Raw genomic sequence first — 18,329 nt, 5'->3', positions numbered from 1 at the left:
CTAGATCTCATTCAACATGTGACAACAAGTTCAACGGCATGCATTATACTTCAAACTCCTTTTAATGAAATCTCAATAGCAGAGGCAATGAACACCTCAGAAGTTCATTTCTAATTTTTAACATTATAGCAACTGGTATAAATTATGAGCATCAGAAGCAATAATAAGCACCCAAGATGAAAAATGAAAAACTTGTACACTGCCTATAATACTTAGATTTCGAAAAAAAAAAAAAAAAAGCGAAAAAGCACTTTGATGTACAAAAAAAAAAATCAATAATAACATCTTTAAAAAAAAAAGATCTGGTGTAAAATTTGATTCCAATAGCCTTCTTGGCAAAGAGATTTCCTGTTACTATTTAAATGTAAATGAGTCATGAAGGTTGTGTCAGAAATATTTAGCTCAAAACCAGACCCAATACACCAAGAAAGACAGAGAACAAAGCCCAACCAAGGAAATGGAAATAGAAATGTTTGAGTTTCCTGATTTTGATAACTTTATGCATCTAGAAACAGAGGGAAGTGATAAATGGGTACAATTAGGATACTCTACACGCCATTTATTAAATACTGTGTGACATGCAACTGTATGGATTTCTAGCTTAACCAATCACAAATTTAATCAGAACATTTACCACTTTGTCTTGATGATGCTTTGGAGAATTCAACTATTGATTAAAACCTATTTATGTGCCCTTTCACAACAATCCATTTTAAGAGCCTTTGATTTTTTTCAAAGAAGAAGAAAAAGCAGATTTAATTGTGGCTTCAATGTCCTAACGAGAAACATAAGCTTGAAATCATATCTATGTTCCAATCCACTGAAGCAGACATGCAATTTGAAAGAATTTAAAAGAATTAATCACAGCTGCGATAATGCAGCCTACAGAGACTTTTACTTAAGCAAATATTAATACAATTTATTCGGCTAGTTCTACTAGTTTGAAAGGCCCAAATTCATGTAGACTTACCACTGAAGATGAACACTAGAATTTGTTAAAAAATAAAAACGACAATAGCAACAACCATTTACTGAGCACCACCTGGGCATCAGGCACTGTGCTCAAAGCATCCCATGCAAAATCTGCTTTAGTGCAGACAACTCTGCTATGTGTAGACATTGCGATCAATTGGGTTGTTGTCACTCTCCCCCCTTTCCATGTGACTCTCAATACTTCCCACTACAGTAGAGTATATGCTTCTGCCTATGGGAAGTAGGCTTGGCCAGGGGACCTGCTTTACCACCAGGCATGAGGCCATGAGAGGCTTTCAGGGGGCTTGCATCACTTGCCTTGGGCTCTCCTTCTGCCTTCTTCCAAGAGAACATGCCCTACAGAGTGCGGGCACACAAGGAGTAGAATAATGCAGGCACACAAGGAGTAGATCTGAACCCAACTGGCCTCCAGTCTGGGCGAACTGCAAGCAACTCACGGGCCCGTGGGCAAGAAAAATAAATGTTCTCTAAGTGAATGGTATTTTTGCATTAATATATGGTCTCACGGTATATTAAACTGAGTGTATTTGTTTGTGATGGATGCCGAAACAAAGTACCACAAACTAGGTGGCTTAAATAACAGAAAATTTCGGTCTCCACCATTCTAGAGTCCCTCAGTCCAAAATCAAGGGGTCAACAGGGATGGTTCCTTCTGAAGACTTCAAGAGTAGGATCTGTTTCAGGCCTCTCAGCTTGGCCTGTACACAGCTGTCTTCTCTCTTTATCTCTTGGCTCATCTTCCCTCTCTGTGTGTTCCTATATCCAAATTCCCCCTTCTTAGGAGGACACCAGTCATATTGGATTAGAGCCCACTCTGATGGCCTCACTTTAACTTGATTAACTCTGGAAAGACCCTGTCTCCAAATAACACTCCAAGGTACTGGGCGTGAAGATTTCCATACATGAATTTTAAAGGGGCATAATTCAACTCATAGCATTTAGGTACTATTTTTTTAATTCTTTTTTTTTTTTTTTAGTTATTTATTTTGAGAGTGACCAAGAGGCAGAGTGGGGGAGGGGCAGAGAGAGGGGGAGAGAATCCCAAGCAGGCTCCACACCGTCAGCACTGAACCTGATGCAGGGCTCAAACTCACAAACCATGAGATCATTACCTGAGCCAAAATCAAGAGTCAGATGCTTAACTGACTGAGCCACCCAGGTGCTCCTAGGTACTATTTTATTAAAAAAAATTTTTTTTAATCTTTATTTATTTTTGTGAGAGATAGAGACAGAGTGCGAGCAGGCAACAGGCAGACAGAGAGGGAGACACAGAATAGGAAGGAAGCAGTCTCCAGGCAGGCTCTGAGCTGTTAGCACAGAGCCTGATACAGGGCTTGAACTCACACACCACGAGATTATGACCTGAGCCAAAGTCAGACGCTTAACCAACTGAGCCACCCAGGCACCCTACCTAGGTACTATTTTAAATATCCAGTGTACAGACACAGAAAAGGAGTTTCAGAAAAGCAACTTTTCCAAAATCTAAGATCAAACAATGAACTAAGCTTGAGCCTAGATTTCTGTCAGCATCTCAGCTATTAAACCTTGTACTTTACTGCCTCAACACTACATTGCACAAAAATGCTGAGTGAGTTTTTTTAAACTGATGATTTATTAATTATTGTCACGCGAAAACATGTACACACTGCTTATGTACATGCTTTCCCATTTGATTTTTGTAAACGGAAATACAGAGACTCTCCCCAAAGCCTTAAAATGGAAGAACTTCTCGAATGCAAACTACTTCATTCATTAAGTATTTCCAGAGGACCAACAATGAGGCAGGTCCTCCAGTGGACAACAAGGAGCAAAACACATCCTGCTTCCTGCCCGTAAGGAGCTCACAGTCAAATGAGGGGGACAGATGGATCAAAACATACATACCTTACTCTGAAATCGCAGCTATGGTCAGTATTACAACAGAAAGTTACAGGGTTCCATTAGAGAGTAAAAGACAACAATTATGACCTAGTCAGAGATGCTCAAGAGAAGCTAAGAACACAAAGAAATGAGCTGAGATCTCAAGCAAGGAGGGAACCACATAGGTAACAGCACAGGAGAACATTCTGCATAGTAGGAAAATAGCACATGCGGAGACTCGGTGACAAAAAGAATCCCCAAACACCCAAAGTAAAAAGAAGTCCAGAGCATGCAGAGCACTGAATTCCAAAGGGATGTTGTGGGACATGCATCTGGCAAGGTAGATAGCATCTAATGTAATCTGCTCAGCAATCCCAGCCAGGAGGTACTATTATTGGCCTCATTTTCAGATGAAAATACTGGGGTCGAGAGCTTTCCCTAATGCCAGACAGTTGGTACTTTGCCAAGCAGAGGATCATACCCAAGCATGTCCGCCCATGGAGGCCAAGCACTAACCACCACATTGCGTGGTCTCTCAAAGCAAAAGAAAATGAAGACTCTTATTCAGTGGGGCAGCTACTACACTTATCATCCAACAGAGATTATAGAAATGCTTCTTTCTGGGGGCATCTGGGTGCCTCAGTCGGTTAAGGGTCTGACCCTTAATTTCATCTTAGATCATGATCTCACGGTTTGTGAGTTCCAGCCCTGCATCAGACTCCGTGCTGACAGTATGGAGCCTGCTTGGGATTCTCTGACTTCCTGTCTATTGCTTTCCAGAACTCAAGCTCTTTCTCTCTAAATAAATAAATAAACAAACAAATGAAGTAAATAATTAAGTAAATAACATTTAAATAAAGAAAGAAAATAATAGGGGTACCTGAGGGGCTCAGTCGGTTAAGCATCCAACTTTGGTTCAGGTCATGATCTCATGGTTCATGAGTTTGGGCCCCACATCGGGCTCTGTGCTGACAGCTCAGAGTCTGGAGCCTGCCTTGGATTCTGTGTCTCCCTCTCTCTCTCTCTACACTTCCCCCACTCACATTCTGTCTCTCTCTCTCTCAAAAAATCAACATTAGAAACAAAGAAACAGAGAGAGAGAGAAAGAAAGAGAGAAAGAAAGAGAAAGAAAGAAAAGAAAAGAAAAGAAAAGAAAAGAAAAGAAAAGAAAAGAAAGAAAGAAAGAAAGAAAGAAAGAAAGAAAGAGGGAGGGAGAGAGGAAGGAAGGAAGGAAATGCCTCTTTGAATACACCTCATGACTACTGATCTATTTGATGGTATTTATACTACCTTATTTTATAATTTACTTGTGTAAAATATACTGAACCTTGTAAGAGTGCCATTTCTGTAGGATGAAAAATGGTCATCTACTAGTAATTTCATGTTTGAAGTTAATTCATACACTAATGTAAGTAAAAGATGTGGGCTAGTGAATAAATAATCATAAAATGAGCAGGTATAGAACCACCAGCTAGGGGAAGAAACAAAGTATTCACAGAGCCCCCAGAAGACTCCTGTGTTTTCCTTCCCAATGAGGTGTGTCCAGGGATGTGCCAGGGGTGGAGAGGGGGAAAGGGACATGGCCCTCCATCGGTGCAGACAAGGGGGCATTTCTTTTTAAAACTGACCCGCTTTAGATAGGCCAGACACACACCGCCAGTGTCTGCTCTGAGAGAGCGATTCTCAACTCAAGGACAGGAAGAGAGCCAGACAAAATACTTCAACAACTCCCAGAGTGCTTAGCTTCCAGATAATTTAGAGCAATTTATCACAGCTTTTCCACAAGACAGCCCTGAGTCTTAATGAACTATGGGTAGGAACTGCTGTCCCACTGCATTCCTTCCTCAGAGCAAACCCACACTTCCAGCGCCACCAGCAGAATGAATCACCTCACCGTCCACTGTCCCTGGGCCCATGACAGCTGAAGGGTGAGGCCCTGGATTGGCCTTTTCTGCTGTCACTAGCCTTTCTGTGGCTGCACTTTCTCTGGGTCAGGTAAAGTGTTGGCCGTGGACTCAGCTTGACAGCCAGGCACCTGATAGTTGAGCACGGCTCTCAGCTAAGGCACACTGGAGGCTGGTTTCCAAGATGGCTTAAACACAATTAACTTTTCATTTGATGCGGCCTGCCTCTCTCAGCTCCTAATGTTCCCTTAGGACCCAAGATCCAATAAAGTCCAGCCTGTGACTAAGAAAGCCAAGCAGAGAAACTGACCAAATATTGTTCAACCCTACATTATAAACCTATGGGAAAGGAGTTTAATTAAAGACCACAACAATTCTTTGGGGAAATGTTTCTTTTATTAACCATTCCCGCCGAACAAAGCAGCTTTAAACAAACCCTGACTGCCTGAAAATTGTATATGCCCAAGATTTCTTTTTTCTTCTTAATCTGTTCTGCTTTTTGGTTATTTGGTCATTAGGAAAATCAGAAGTGTCTTGGACCCAAGAAATCCAATTTAAGTGAGCTCATTCCACATTTATAAATATGAGCAGATGACATTTAAAACAGACAAACCAGGAGGGACGGTTTTAAGTGTGAAATTGTTGTTCAGCATAAAGTATTACCATAAATATACAGAGGAGCTATTTGTGGATCAACTAACAAGTTCAAGGCATTTCAGTGAAATCTATGCACAGCCTGAATGTGGATACGACATTTATAAATGTAGAGGAAATGCAATTCTTTTACGCTCTAGTGTAATAAAACCACTAGTTAGTGTCACTGATATGATAGCCCCAATTGCAAAAGAGTGAAAAAGCAGAAATCAAAATGGAAGAACCACATCCAATGGAACAATGAAATTAGATTTTAAAGTATTATTGGAAGATAGTAAATACCACTGAGGAACAAAGACATGAGCGTATGAATTTTTTAAGACTCAAGGGAAGTCAGAGGATATATAAATTTAAGCCCGACCTGTGAGGTACGTGTGAACATTCCAAGGCCATGCAATAAGTTGGAGGCGCATCTTATGTGGAGACTCACTCTTGAACAAAACGTATAGGACAAACAGAACAACAAATGAGAAAATGAGTTGTTCACTTTTCTCAAAAATGCCATGAAAATATGCAAAGAAACAAACATTCTGTAAGCATGGAAATTATTAAGCATGTACTGTGAAATTCTACCTGCAACATTTTCATTATCAACAAATGCACTTGTTTCTAAATTATGCATATAATATGACCCTCTTCCTAGGTAGAGGAAGACCTTTCATCGGCTTAAACCCCAGTGAGTTACATGTGGCAAATCTTATTTTCCAAATACGGTTTCCCGAATATTCCTCATTCCAGATGCTCTTTTTGCAGTGAAATCTTGCAATGCCCTATCAGGTGGCAGAGTCTATTTCCCTATGTGCTTGAATCTGGGCAGGCTCCAGGAACAACAGGACAGAAGTGACGTTCTGCCAAGTATGCACATAGCCTTTAACTGAGGCAGTGCCTTCCAGTCCCCACCTCTTTAAAGTTAGCTGCCACGCAAAAGTACAATTACACTGACACTAACTTGCTCTGAGTAACTGAGCCATATGGAGAGGCCTACGAGGATGTGGAAAGAAAAAGAGGCCAAAGAGCACTGTTGGCAGCAGACATATGATTGGAAAGGCCATCTTGGAAAGGGATTCTCCAGAGGCACAGCTGGTGGCCTGCAGGTCAGACTCATACTGCCCCACCAAGTCTTTTCCAAACTCCCAACCCCAAAAATCAAAAGCTAAATAAAACGGTTATTTTAAGCTACAACATGGGTCACTTTCTATGTAGTAGTAGGGAACTGGAATATTAGCTTTCCATTTTTATCTTACCCAGAATTCCTCAGTTGAAGTCTAAGGTTTTTACCCTTCTCTGAGATTTTGAGTCGTACAACTTTCCAATACTTTAGAAATCCCAATGCCACGGATATCTTAAACAGGTATCTTAAAACAGTTTTTTATTCATGAATTAGGATAAAATATCTGTGTTCTCAAACTGCCTTCTGAGGACCACCTTTACCTCAACAACTGGGGTTGTTTGTTAAATAGATTCCTGGGCCTCACCTCAAACACAATGAGTACTGATCTCTGGGGGAGGACCTAGAAACACTGACTTTTAAGTACTCCCCTCATACCCCACACACCTACATTCTGATTTCATGACCCTCTTAAGTTCTGAGCCTGATAATAAGCCTATTTCCAAGGCAACCTCCAAAATAATTTTAGAGTCAATGTGGCACGCCATGGTTTTCTCTACTATGGCATAATATTTCGTATAATACTACGTAACATAAAGTGCATTCCTTGTATCCACCCTCTGCAGTTAAACAACCATTTTATCTACAAAATAAACTTGCTATATTAATAACAGTAGCTCCGAACAAGTCTACTACTCATTCTTTCTGGAGGAGACAAATCAGTAGTAAAATTCAATTTAAACAAGTGTTATTGGGTAATTACAATACACACAATACCTTGCTAGATGGTGCTGGTGATATCACAAAGAACAGAGGGCAACTGACCCTTGGCAACTCAGTCTGTTAAGGGAAACAACCAGTTACCTAAACAAGGATTCCCATTATGCAGATGGTAACAGCACTACAAAAGAACCATTCTGCTCTATTTGGCACCTAAGACCTACAGATCTTGAGCAAGGGTTGGGGCTGTGTTTGCAAACAGATGTGAGAGGAGTCTTATTTTCAATCCCCAGAACTTCTTCCTCCAGGATAGAACTGTCACAGAGCATAGTCAACCCTTTCATAATAGACTAGGGAGGAACAATGGTTAATTGAGACGCCCAGGGCCACACATCAGCAAAGCCAGGAGGTCGGTTACAAACTATTAATGATACAGGTTAATTGTTCAATGACTTCTGTCAACATGATGGCATCCCAGACTTCTGTGTAGGAGTGTCAAATCCCAATGAGGCAAGAGACAGGCCCAGGTCACTCTCACTCACACACACACACACACACACACACACACACACACACACACACACATTTAATAAGCAACTAAATGCCTCTAATACCCCTATTGTGATGCCATGACTCTGTCTGTGGAGGCTTTCAGGAGTAGAAGAGATGAAGAATATATCTTGGAGTTTGAGCCAAGTGAAGGCAGACCATAGCAATCACAATTGTTTATGCTTTACCTATCTGGTGCTTCTACCTTACTAAAGGCTTCCTGTACTTTCTTCCAATCCTCACCATCATCCTGCGAGGTTGACTGAGCAAGTATGTTAGATTTTGAAAATGTGAGATCAAAGGAGGTTAAATAACTAGTCTTAGATCACACAACCATGGCAGCTTGAAGGCCAGAATTCCCCAGTGATCTGACTCTAAGCCCATGGCTCTTTCCAGGGAACATTAGAAGTTGGTGGCTGTGCTGACAACCAATATTCAGAAGTGCATTGCCTACTTGAATAGTACTGGATGAACCTATCTTGATAGTTCTGACTGATGGAGAGGTATTCAGACATTCAGGGCTTCAACTTACAGAACACAGGTCTCACTCTGCTTCTTAACAGTGGGATTTTACCCAAATCCCTTCATCTCCCTAGGCCTTGGTTTCCTCATCTGCAAAATCAGCATGACACACTGGAACCATCAATATTGAAGGTTATGTTTTGGAGAAGTTGATTTGTAGGTTTTTGTCTCTGTATCCCCCTCCTGGAAGCAGAGGCAGGCTGATGTCATGGCCTTCCCTGGGTTGTGTAAAGGTCCACATCCATGAAAGACACAACACTAGATGGGCCAAGGAAGAAAACAGCTCTGGAAAGAAAGAAGAAAAAGGACGAGGAATGCCCCCAGACTATGAAGTGGAAAGGACTGTTTTGGGTCCTGGGAATAGCGTCAGCGTAGACCCTGCTTCTTGACTGTGCCCAGGGAAGTAGCCAGATCTCAGAAAAGATGGCTGTGGGGAGCATAGGGGGATAGGAAACCTCAGGACTCCTAGCTTGGTCGAAGAATGGCAGGGAAGCAAGGAAGCCAACAGAACCAAGGGTTCTAGCAATGGACAGTGGAAAAGAGGAAGTAATCTGGGTGGGCAAATGCAACGCCCTATCACTCCAGATGTTTTATGGTCAGTGCAGGTCAGATGACAGGGGGACACAACCTAAAAATGACCAAGGCACTATGGTGCAATTGAAGTGCCTTACTCACAAATTCCTTTGCAGCCAATGTTGACACCAGCAAGGAACACATCACTCTCTATTCTGCTGAGTCCAGAGGAAATACCTTAGTGGCCTGAGGGACCATGTTCGATGAAAGAGACAACAACGTATTAGGTCCATCAAGGGAAAAGCTGATCCCGCCCTCTCATCCTCTGCTCTCTCCAAACATCTGCTCTTTGACTATGATGACAAAGTCAGTCTTTCCGTGGTGAAGACTACCATGAAAACAACTCATCGTTGGGTTGTCTCTAACTTCAAAAGACCAGTGAGTTGAGTTGCTTTGATCCGGTTACCTTTAGTTTCCCCAGACCACAATCAATGTTAGCCACCAAAAATTCTAATGCAGCTTTCCCTTTCACCTAACAAGGAAGGAGATTGGGTGTACAAAGCTGTTTCATTAGGACCACCAAAGAATTTTTATTAGCAGTTTCATCACATTTAACTAGCTCCTTTAGTAACATAAAGAAAATCTATGTCAAGAGGTTTGTCAGGCTTTGATGGATGTTTTCATTCTGGGAGTGTTATTACTGCTCTCCTTATGTGGCCAGCCTGCAATGGGGAGTTGGAGCTTATTAGACGCCATACTCCATCTGCCACCATGCCCTGCAGCTAGGATATTGCTGTTCAAGCCCAACGCCAGGCTTCGCAATTACACAGTCTGGCTGAACAGAAAGGACCAGCAATTGCTTCAAGGAGGTTTTCTCTACCTCTTTTGCTTAGAAAATCCTGAGCTTTTTAATTGCTGCTGGTCTGTAATATCAAGAAGAGCTGAGAAGAAACCAATTTGTTTGTGATTTGGCCAGTCCAATTGTCAGTGCTTTGTTCTGTGTTTAACAGGCTTGATTCTGTCATAATCAGTGATCAGAGCGCCTAGGAGATTAGGGCAGAGAAACATACTACATATTGGCCAAGGCTTTGGTTCCAAGATTTCATGCAAAGTCCTTTTTTCTTTTTAAACTTTATTTAAATCCAAGTTAGTTAACATATAGTGTGGTAATGGTTTCAGGAGGAGAATTTAGTGATTCATCACTTACATATAACACCCAGTGCGCATCCCAACAACTGCCCTCCTTAATGCCCATCACCCATTTGGCCCCTCCCCCAACCAACACCCCACCAGCAACCCTCAGTTTGTTCTCTGTATTTTGGAGTCTCATGTGGTTTGCCTCCCTCTCTGTTTTTACCTTATTGTCAAAGTCCTTTTTATCAGTCTCTTTAATGTAATTTGTTTGATATTAAAGCAACATATTCTCCTTGAAAACATCAGAAAGATATATGTTTTTACAAGGCTATAATGTCACCCATAGTCTCTGTGGCAGTTGGTAGTTTCTAAAGATGGCCACAGAGGGTGCCTGGGTGGCTCAGTCAGTTAAGCATCTGACTTTGGCTCAGGTCATGATCTCAGGATTCATGAGTTCAAGCCTGGCCTCAGGTTCTCTTCTCTCAGGGCAGAACCTGCTTCAGATCCTCTATGCCCTTCTCTTTCTGCCCCTCCCCTGCTCACTCTCTCTCTCAAAAATGAGTGAACATTTAAAAGGAAGGAAGGAAGGAAGGAAGGAAGGAAGGAAGGAAGGAAGGAAGGAAGGAAAGACAGAAGATGGCTACACACACACGCACATGCACCCCATCACTCAGGTTCTTCCTACACTGCAATGCTGACACTTTACATTAAGAGTCCATGTTCCCTCCCCTTGAAATTCTGCAGATCTTTGTAAATGTACTGACCAATCAGAATTCAGTGAAAGTGGTGCTGTGTAATTTCCAAAGACAGGTCATAAAAGGATATGTGGCTTCAGCTAGGTCCCCCCAACCACCTGCCAACCCTGTCTCTCCCTTTCTCTCTTTTCCCCTTCCCATTTCCCCACCCCCACTCTTTAAACATGTGCTTTGGGAATCATACTGTAACATAGAAGGAAGTCTCCATACTGGAGAGATTACATGAAGAAACTAAATAGGGGTAGTGAGAGATACAGAGAAGTCCAGCTTTGCCAGTGCCCAGCTGTTTGACTGTCCCCTGCTCAGGAACCAGACATATGGGTAATCCTTCAGATGATACCAGCCATTTAGTCACCCCAACTGACACCAAGTAAAACAGAGATGAGCTTTGCCCATCAAACCCTGACCAGATTACACACTTGTGAGTCAGATAAAATGCTGTTGTGGTAGGGGTGGTTATCGTGCATTAGATAATGAAAACAACATCAACTCCAGATAAAGCACTGTTAACATGTTGGTATACATTACTATCAAATAATAAAAGGACTTCTTGCTTATTCTCAAGTGAAGAAAAAACTTGCTCAACCAAGCAGTTTTTGTTTCAGGTAACTTGTTTTATAAGTTATGTTTGGAATACAGGACCTATTTCCTCCAATGCAGCAAGTTATCTTGGTGGGCCAGGCCACAGAAACCTGCTGAATCTCAATCTACCTATAGAATGGATGGCACTACAGTAAGAGCTCTACAGAACAGTCCTCCCACATGGGGTGGGGGGGGGAAGGTTTCTTCCTTCCTTTTAGTTTTTTTAAGAATGAATTTAGCCTTAAGAATTTTTTATGCCAGGATGGCTCACTATCATAAATAATTTGATTAAGTTCATGCAGTAAATGCTAAGGAGTCAAGGAAGGACTTATCACTGTGGATTGTAGTTGGTGAGGTAAGTTTTAAGGCTTATGTTCACTGAGAAGAAGAGGGGGAAAATGGGTAGACAGAAAGGGATCATGGCGGCCATCTCTGGTTTTCTTTCTTTGCCCAATATCAACACCTATGGTAACCACATGTTCCTTGAGACTGTGCTACTCAAAATGTGATGCACAGACCAGCAGCATGAGCATTCCCTGAGAGCTCATTAGAAATGCAGAATCTCAGGCCCTACTCTGGGAGCCTGTTGAATTTGCATCTATATCTACAAAGATCCCCAGATAATTTGTATGTATGTTACACTTAAAAAGCAGGTCTACAGACATTCACGTTTCCTCCATTAAGTCTATGTGTCCTGGAGACCTGAGGGTCCTTGTGATCCTTGGGTGTGGCCAATCAGTAACAGACACAGCTCAGGATTAGGCACATGACTCAGGCCCAACCAATGAGGGGCACGTGTAAACTTCTGCAGACATAGTACAAAGAATGGAAAACTTTCTTTGGGATTGCTAAACTGTTAAGATGAAAAGCACAGGGGCGCCTTTGTGGCTCAGTTGATTGAGTGCCCAACTTCTGATTTCAGCTCAGGTCATGATTTCATCGTCATGGGATTCTCTCTCTCCACCCCTCCCCTACTCACACTGGTCCTCTCTCACTCTCTCTCTCAAAATAAATCAATTAAAAAAAATAAAAGCATAAATTATGGTCACAGATGGAGTTTGAAGGTTAATGTTTAAATACCAATCTTTCCCCACTCCTATATACAAGCCTAATTAAGAGAGACTGACAGAGGAGTCAGAATGACAGAGAGAAACGCTATCAGCCTTATGCTGGAGAGTGAAGCTTGACTTCAAGTCAAAATTGTACTCTCTAACTTTACCTCTGAAAACTGTAGGCATCATCCTCTCAGGGGTACATCCAGTCCTAGGAAGCTTTCCACACAAATGCCCAATAATATGAACATCCTGAAGACAGTTCATTCCAAAAAACCTAATATTGCTGAGGTCCAAATATCAGTGGATGTAGCTCCTTCTCCCTTGTGAAAAATGTGATGGGGGTTAGGAATTCTCTGCCTCCATAGAAGTGGAAGGAGTCAGGAAAGAAGCATTTCTCCCTCCCCCAAAGCTAGCATTGCCCCCATGTAAGAAAAGCCAGCTTGAGAGTGAAGGCACCCTGAGGCAAGAGATGGACAAGTCCTTGATAAAATCATGTGAACAACTGCAACCACTAAAGCCAGAAGTTACGTGACCCAATAAATTCCCATTTGTGAAGGGATCCTACGGCAGACATGGCCACTTCCAGTGGCACCAAAGGGGAAGTTACAAGGGACATTTAAGGATCACAGAGAAGAAGCTTCTCTATTACTTTTTTTTTTTCCTACTGATATAACAGGTTTGGTCCTAAAGTTAGAAAATTACTGTAAAAACTCAAAAGTGAACTGATGACTGTATTCACTAATTACTAGTCACTAGTATACTGACAGTGACTAAGGCAAAAAGTAAAAGGTCAGTGTTCCCCCAAATCTCATTAGGTATGGCTGAAGATAGACTTGTGTACTCAAGATTTACTTGCTACATGGGAAGGTGGTTTTTAGAGAAAAGGTGTCAGGGTAAGTAAGCTCCACAGAGCTTCTCTTCCCAAAAAAGCGGTACCTCAATGTTCCTTCATCCACAACTCCTAATTCCAGCCTTTCCAGTGATTCCTGATCATGGTTTCTCACCTTTCCAAATGGAATGGCTGAAGCATTAAACTTTCTGACCAACCACCCTGTACTGAAAACTCACACTTAAGTTTCTAAAAGTTTTACTTACAAAAACAGGCCAACATAGTACTAAAACATCATGCCTAACTTTTCTTTTTTCACATATACCTCATCCAGGCAAAAATTACAGATTTTGAAGGGTAGGCTTGTTGCATACAAATAGTGACGGAGCTTCCACAGGCACTATGGCACAGGCACAGGCATAGAGCCAGGCAATGGAGGAAGCATGGTACTTGAGGGAGACCTGTTCTCATGGAGGTTGAGGCTAATCACAGAGGCAGAACCACGGCAGGAAGCCTGAGTTGGGAAGACCAAGCAACAGGGAGGCTGTCCGTGCATCACAGGAAATCAAGCGTCCCTCATCTCTGCCACCAAAGGCCAGTGTTACTCCACTTCCAATTATTATGACAACCATCATCACCCTGTGTGTACCCTTCCAAATAGGACTCCCTAGCAGCAGAGGCAGATCCAAACATGAAGCAGAAAGTCAGCCAATTTTTGCATAATCTCAGTGTTTCTCAAAGTCTTGAAGCTGGACCTGCAAAGGAGGGTCCCTCTGGGTTCAGTGGCTGTGGCTTCCCAATGATATGCCTCTGCCCTGCAGATGAGAGCACCAGCATCGAGAACTTCTACCCAGGACTCGAACCATGTGACACTGGAGACAGACCTGGGATGAAGAATCAGACATGCCTAGAGCAGGGACCAGCAACAGTTACCAAGTGAATAAATCCAGCCATACAAACCAACAGTAGGCTCACAGTCAGGAATGGCTACACAACTGGGAGACCCAGCTCAGGATAAAAATGTGGGCCCCCTTATTTGGAAATTATAAAATTTTGAAAAACTATTTAAGATGGCAATGGTAGGGGCGCCTGGGTGGCTCAGTCGGTTAAGTGGCCGACTTCGGCCCAGGTCATGATCTCACGGTCCGTGAGTTCGAGCCCCGTGTCGGGCTCTGTGCTGACAGCTCAGAGCCTGGAGCCTGTTTCGGATTCGTGTCTCCCTCTCTCTGACCCTCCCCTGTTCATGCTTTGTCTCTCTCTGTCTCAAAAATAAATAAACGTTAAAAAAAAAAATTAAAAAAAAAAAAAGATGGCAATGGTAGAGCCTCAAAGGAAGCACAGGGCCTGTGCACAGGTCACACACACATGACATTGCCACCAATCAAGTCAAATAGCGATCATAACAAATTCACATTATTAAGCGCTTTCACATCCATTATTTGGTCTGTTCTCACAACCTTGCTTTCTCCTGATCAAAGTGTAGCTCTGAGGGTATGTAAGTTCACATCCAGGAAGGAGGGAGGGGAAATGGAACCAGGTTTCCCCATTGTTTGCACCCATGAATGTTATTCTGCAGCCATGAAGGCTTAGTCCCTTGTTCTCCTTGCCAGACACAAAACTAATGGATGGGGACTTAAACTGAGCTTGGGAACCCACCCCACTAGAGATATTGTTAGCTTGAAATAAACATGAACATCCACAGCATTCACAACTTTGATGCGCTTCCTCTTTGTTTGTTGCTAAGCCCCTTTCCACTGGAATACGTGTATTTAATTTTAGGAAACCTCTGGTCACAAAATGGTACCAATGATTTGCAATGAATTTTAAAACTATGACCTGGCTGACAAAGGAGATTTAGTTAATTCTTACCCAAAGCCCTCTGGATATTGCTGCGGAAATGTTAAGCCAAGTAAATGGCTGACTGGCACAAGAGTACAAACCCTGGGCTATCGTACTGTTCCTACAAATGACTTTGCCAAACCATCCTATCTTTGCTTGGAAAGACAGAGCACAGCCACGTTCAGAATGTGCTGCAAGGCAGGCTGGGGAAAATGGCAAGAAAGAAAAACTTTTGTGAACTGCCCTCTCTGAATGCAAAAGCGCTGCATATGTCCTCTCAGGATTTGTCGAGCTTTCCAGACACTGCATATTTAGACCTTGGACAGTTTGAAGGGAGGGAAATTGGGCACTGCTCCATCCCTGATGATCTGAGTCAACTCATTTAAGCTTTCCTCAATGTATTACAACCTATACTTATCAGTGAATTACGGTATTTGCAAAAAACACTAACAGAAATCCAAAAGCAATACTTGCTATAATAATAGGTGGGTCCTGCCCCTCCCACCACCAAAAAAAGCAGCAAAGTTTCATTTAAAGCTCCTAGACCTTAGGCTACACACACAGAGACACTTGAAAAGAAGATAAGGAATACACAAGTTTATTCTGAGATGCAAACATGAGCATAAAGCAAACAAAGCAAAAACTATGAAGTGAAAGAAGGCGGCGGATGGAGCGGGGAGGGATCTGGTGAGAGAGCACAGTTACCCAACTGTCAGCACAGACGCAGCATGAATTACAGCTTACGGAACAAAGAGAATAAGATGGAAGCACCAGAGATATTTCATCATAATCTACATAGACCACTGAGTTTATTTGGTAGTTAAGGAGGTAATGACTTTCTTTCAAACTCATTTTAAAAGTTCTTTTTTTAATGATGGCGATAAATGTTTTTTAGTGCCGGGACTATATTCACTAGAGTGGCCACATGGCCACATTCAACCCTGGCTAAGGATGCTTAATGAGGTGACGCTGGTTTCGCTAAAATATTCTGTGCTGCTCCACAATCTCGCAGTTAAGAGAACTCTCAAGGTATCAAGACAATATGGGGGAGAAAAAGGGGGATTTTACCCTGTATGTGAGGCCCTCCCGGGTTTGTCTTAAGTATATCATCAACTGTTTCTTTCCCATGAGGCCTGACATGGCAGGGATACTTAACAGGGGCATAAAAACAAATTAACAGAAGTACTGTATGAAATAAGCTTTTTACCAGTATCTAATGATAACATCACATTTTACTAAAAGGTTGGTTGATATATTTTCACATTAAAAAGTGTGGAGTTTAAGGGCTGTATGCATTAAGAGAGTCTTGTCCATCCATCAACCTACAATTTAAAAACAACCACTAAGATGAAAAGGAACTTGCAGGGGCGCCTGGGTGGCTCAGTCAGTTAAGCCTCTGACTTTGGTTCAGGTTGTGACCTTACCCTTTGTGAGGTCGAGCCCCACATCAGGCTCTGTGCTGACAGCTCAGAGCCTGGAACGTGTTTCGGATTCTGTGCCTCCCTCTTTCTCTATCCTTCCCCTGCTTGTGCTCTGTCTCTCTCAAAAGTAAATAACATTAAAAAATTTTTTCAAAAAAAGAAGAAAAGGAATTTGCATGCTGTCTCTCTAGTTTGATGGGAACAGGTTGCCTCTCCAAGAATGAAAAATTAGTTCAAGTTTTCTCTATTAACCAATTATCTTACTAAGAAATATCGCTTTTAAAAATTCCTTCTCGGGGCGCCTGGGTGGCGCAGTCGGTTAAGCGTCCGACTTCAGCCAGGTCACGATCTCGCGGTCCGTGAGTTCGAGCCCCGCGTCGGGCTCTGGGCTGATGGCTCAGAGCCTGGTGCCTGTTTCCGATTCTGTGTCTCCCTCTCTCTCTGCCCCTCCCCCGTTCATGCTCTGTCTCTCTCTGTCCCAAAAAATAAATAAACGTTGGGAAAAAAAAAATTAAAAAAAAAAAAATTCCTTCTCATCAGATGCCTACACTACCAAGTCAAGCTGTATTTTTAAATTCATTATAATTGTGTGTGAAACAGGTCATGTTTTTGAGGCCCCACAGCTCCTATGAGCTTTTAGAAATTTGAGTTTTCAAGCAAAACAGAAAAAGATGTATCAGGTGAAGAAAATGCCTGAAAATTCTACTTAAAATCCATTATTTCACTTGCAGTTCACCGCATGGATACACATTTGTATTTTAGGTTTCTATTTACTCCAACTAAATCTTCACATTATAATAATATAATGCAATAAACACAAAGACAATGCATGGAGGTGGAAAAACAAAACCAAACCTTGAAACTCAATCTGTATCCAAAAGTAAACAAATATACCTAACAGTAAAGAAGTGGACATACTACAGGCTGATGAATAATTAAACAACTCAAAATCAAACCAATGGGGGGAACAGGCTGCTTTAAAAAGAAAATACCACAGACTTAAAGGCATAAATCATGATTTATAACCCATTCCAACTTTGACCTCACAGAAAGCAAGAAAGATCAAAGGTGATGTTTCATTATGTATGTATTCCTCGACCAAACCATTATTCATCAGTCTTCATTTTGAAAGATATATACAGAGTATGTACACATTCTCATAGATAGAACCATTGTAGGGAAGTTTTTATGTTCAGAATTTATCATGAAATCTGCAGCTAATAGCACAATATGCCTAATTTGTAATTTGCCTGTCTCTTCCCAGATTTATAGCATCACAGCTTTGCAGCCGAAAGATTCAAGCTGCAATGTACCATGGGAAGATGGCTGACAATTCAAGTACAGTCACTGTAATTCTACAGAGACCTTATTGTTTAATTCTCTAATGAGGATACCACGAAGCAACCACTACTGCCACCACCATTCACGCACATGCATGAACCAAGACCAGAAAATTCTATTTGGAAAGATTGCAGTATTGTTCATTTCTAAAACGAGGTCAGGTATAAAAGATTTGAGGTGGCACTGCTTTTTTAATTGAGAATTCTTCCATTAAATTACAGAATCCTTTTGTTTCTGTGTCTTTGTCACGGAAAGTTTAAATGACATCCTGAGTTTGCCCCTAAATCCAGGATACAATAATCTGTGAGTTAAGTAAACAGTGAAACTAGTACTTGACCCCAAATGTAGTCTTTAAACATCTAGGATATCTCTAGTTACTATAACTGGTATCACAGCAGTCCCAAATCTATTTAAACCCATTTTAATGTTTCCAGGATGTGATATAGTAAGGTGGTGTGCCTCTGTATTTGGGGAGGAAAAGAAAGGGAAAGTCACTCACAAAAATAAGCTATGTCTTGCAATGTGGACAGGTCTGAAGAAGGCCCCAAAT

Source organism: Lynx rufus, unplaced genomic scaffold, assembly GCF_022079265.1.
Source record: "Lynx rufus isolate CCGP_SWC_20201006 ecotype Redwood Valley unplaced genomic scaffold, mLynRuf1.p SCAF_4, whole genome shotgun sequence".
NCBI lineage: Eukaryota > Metazoa > Chordata > Mammalia > Carnivora > Felidae > Lynx > Lynx rufus.
This window is presented reverse-complemented; position numbering follows the sequence as displayed.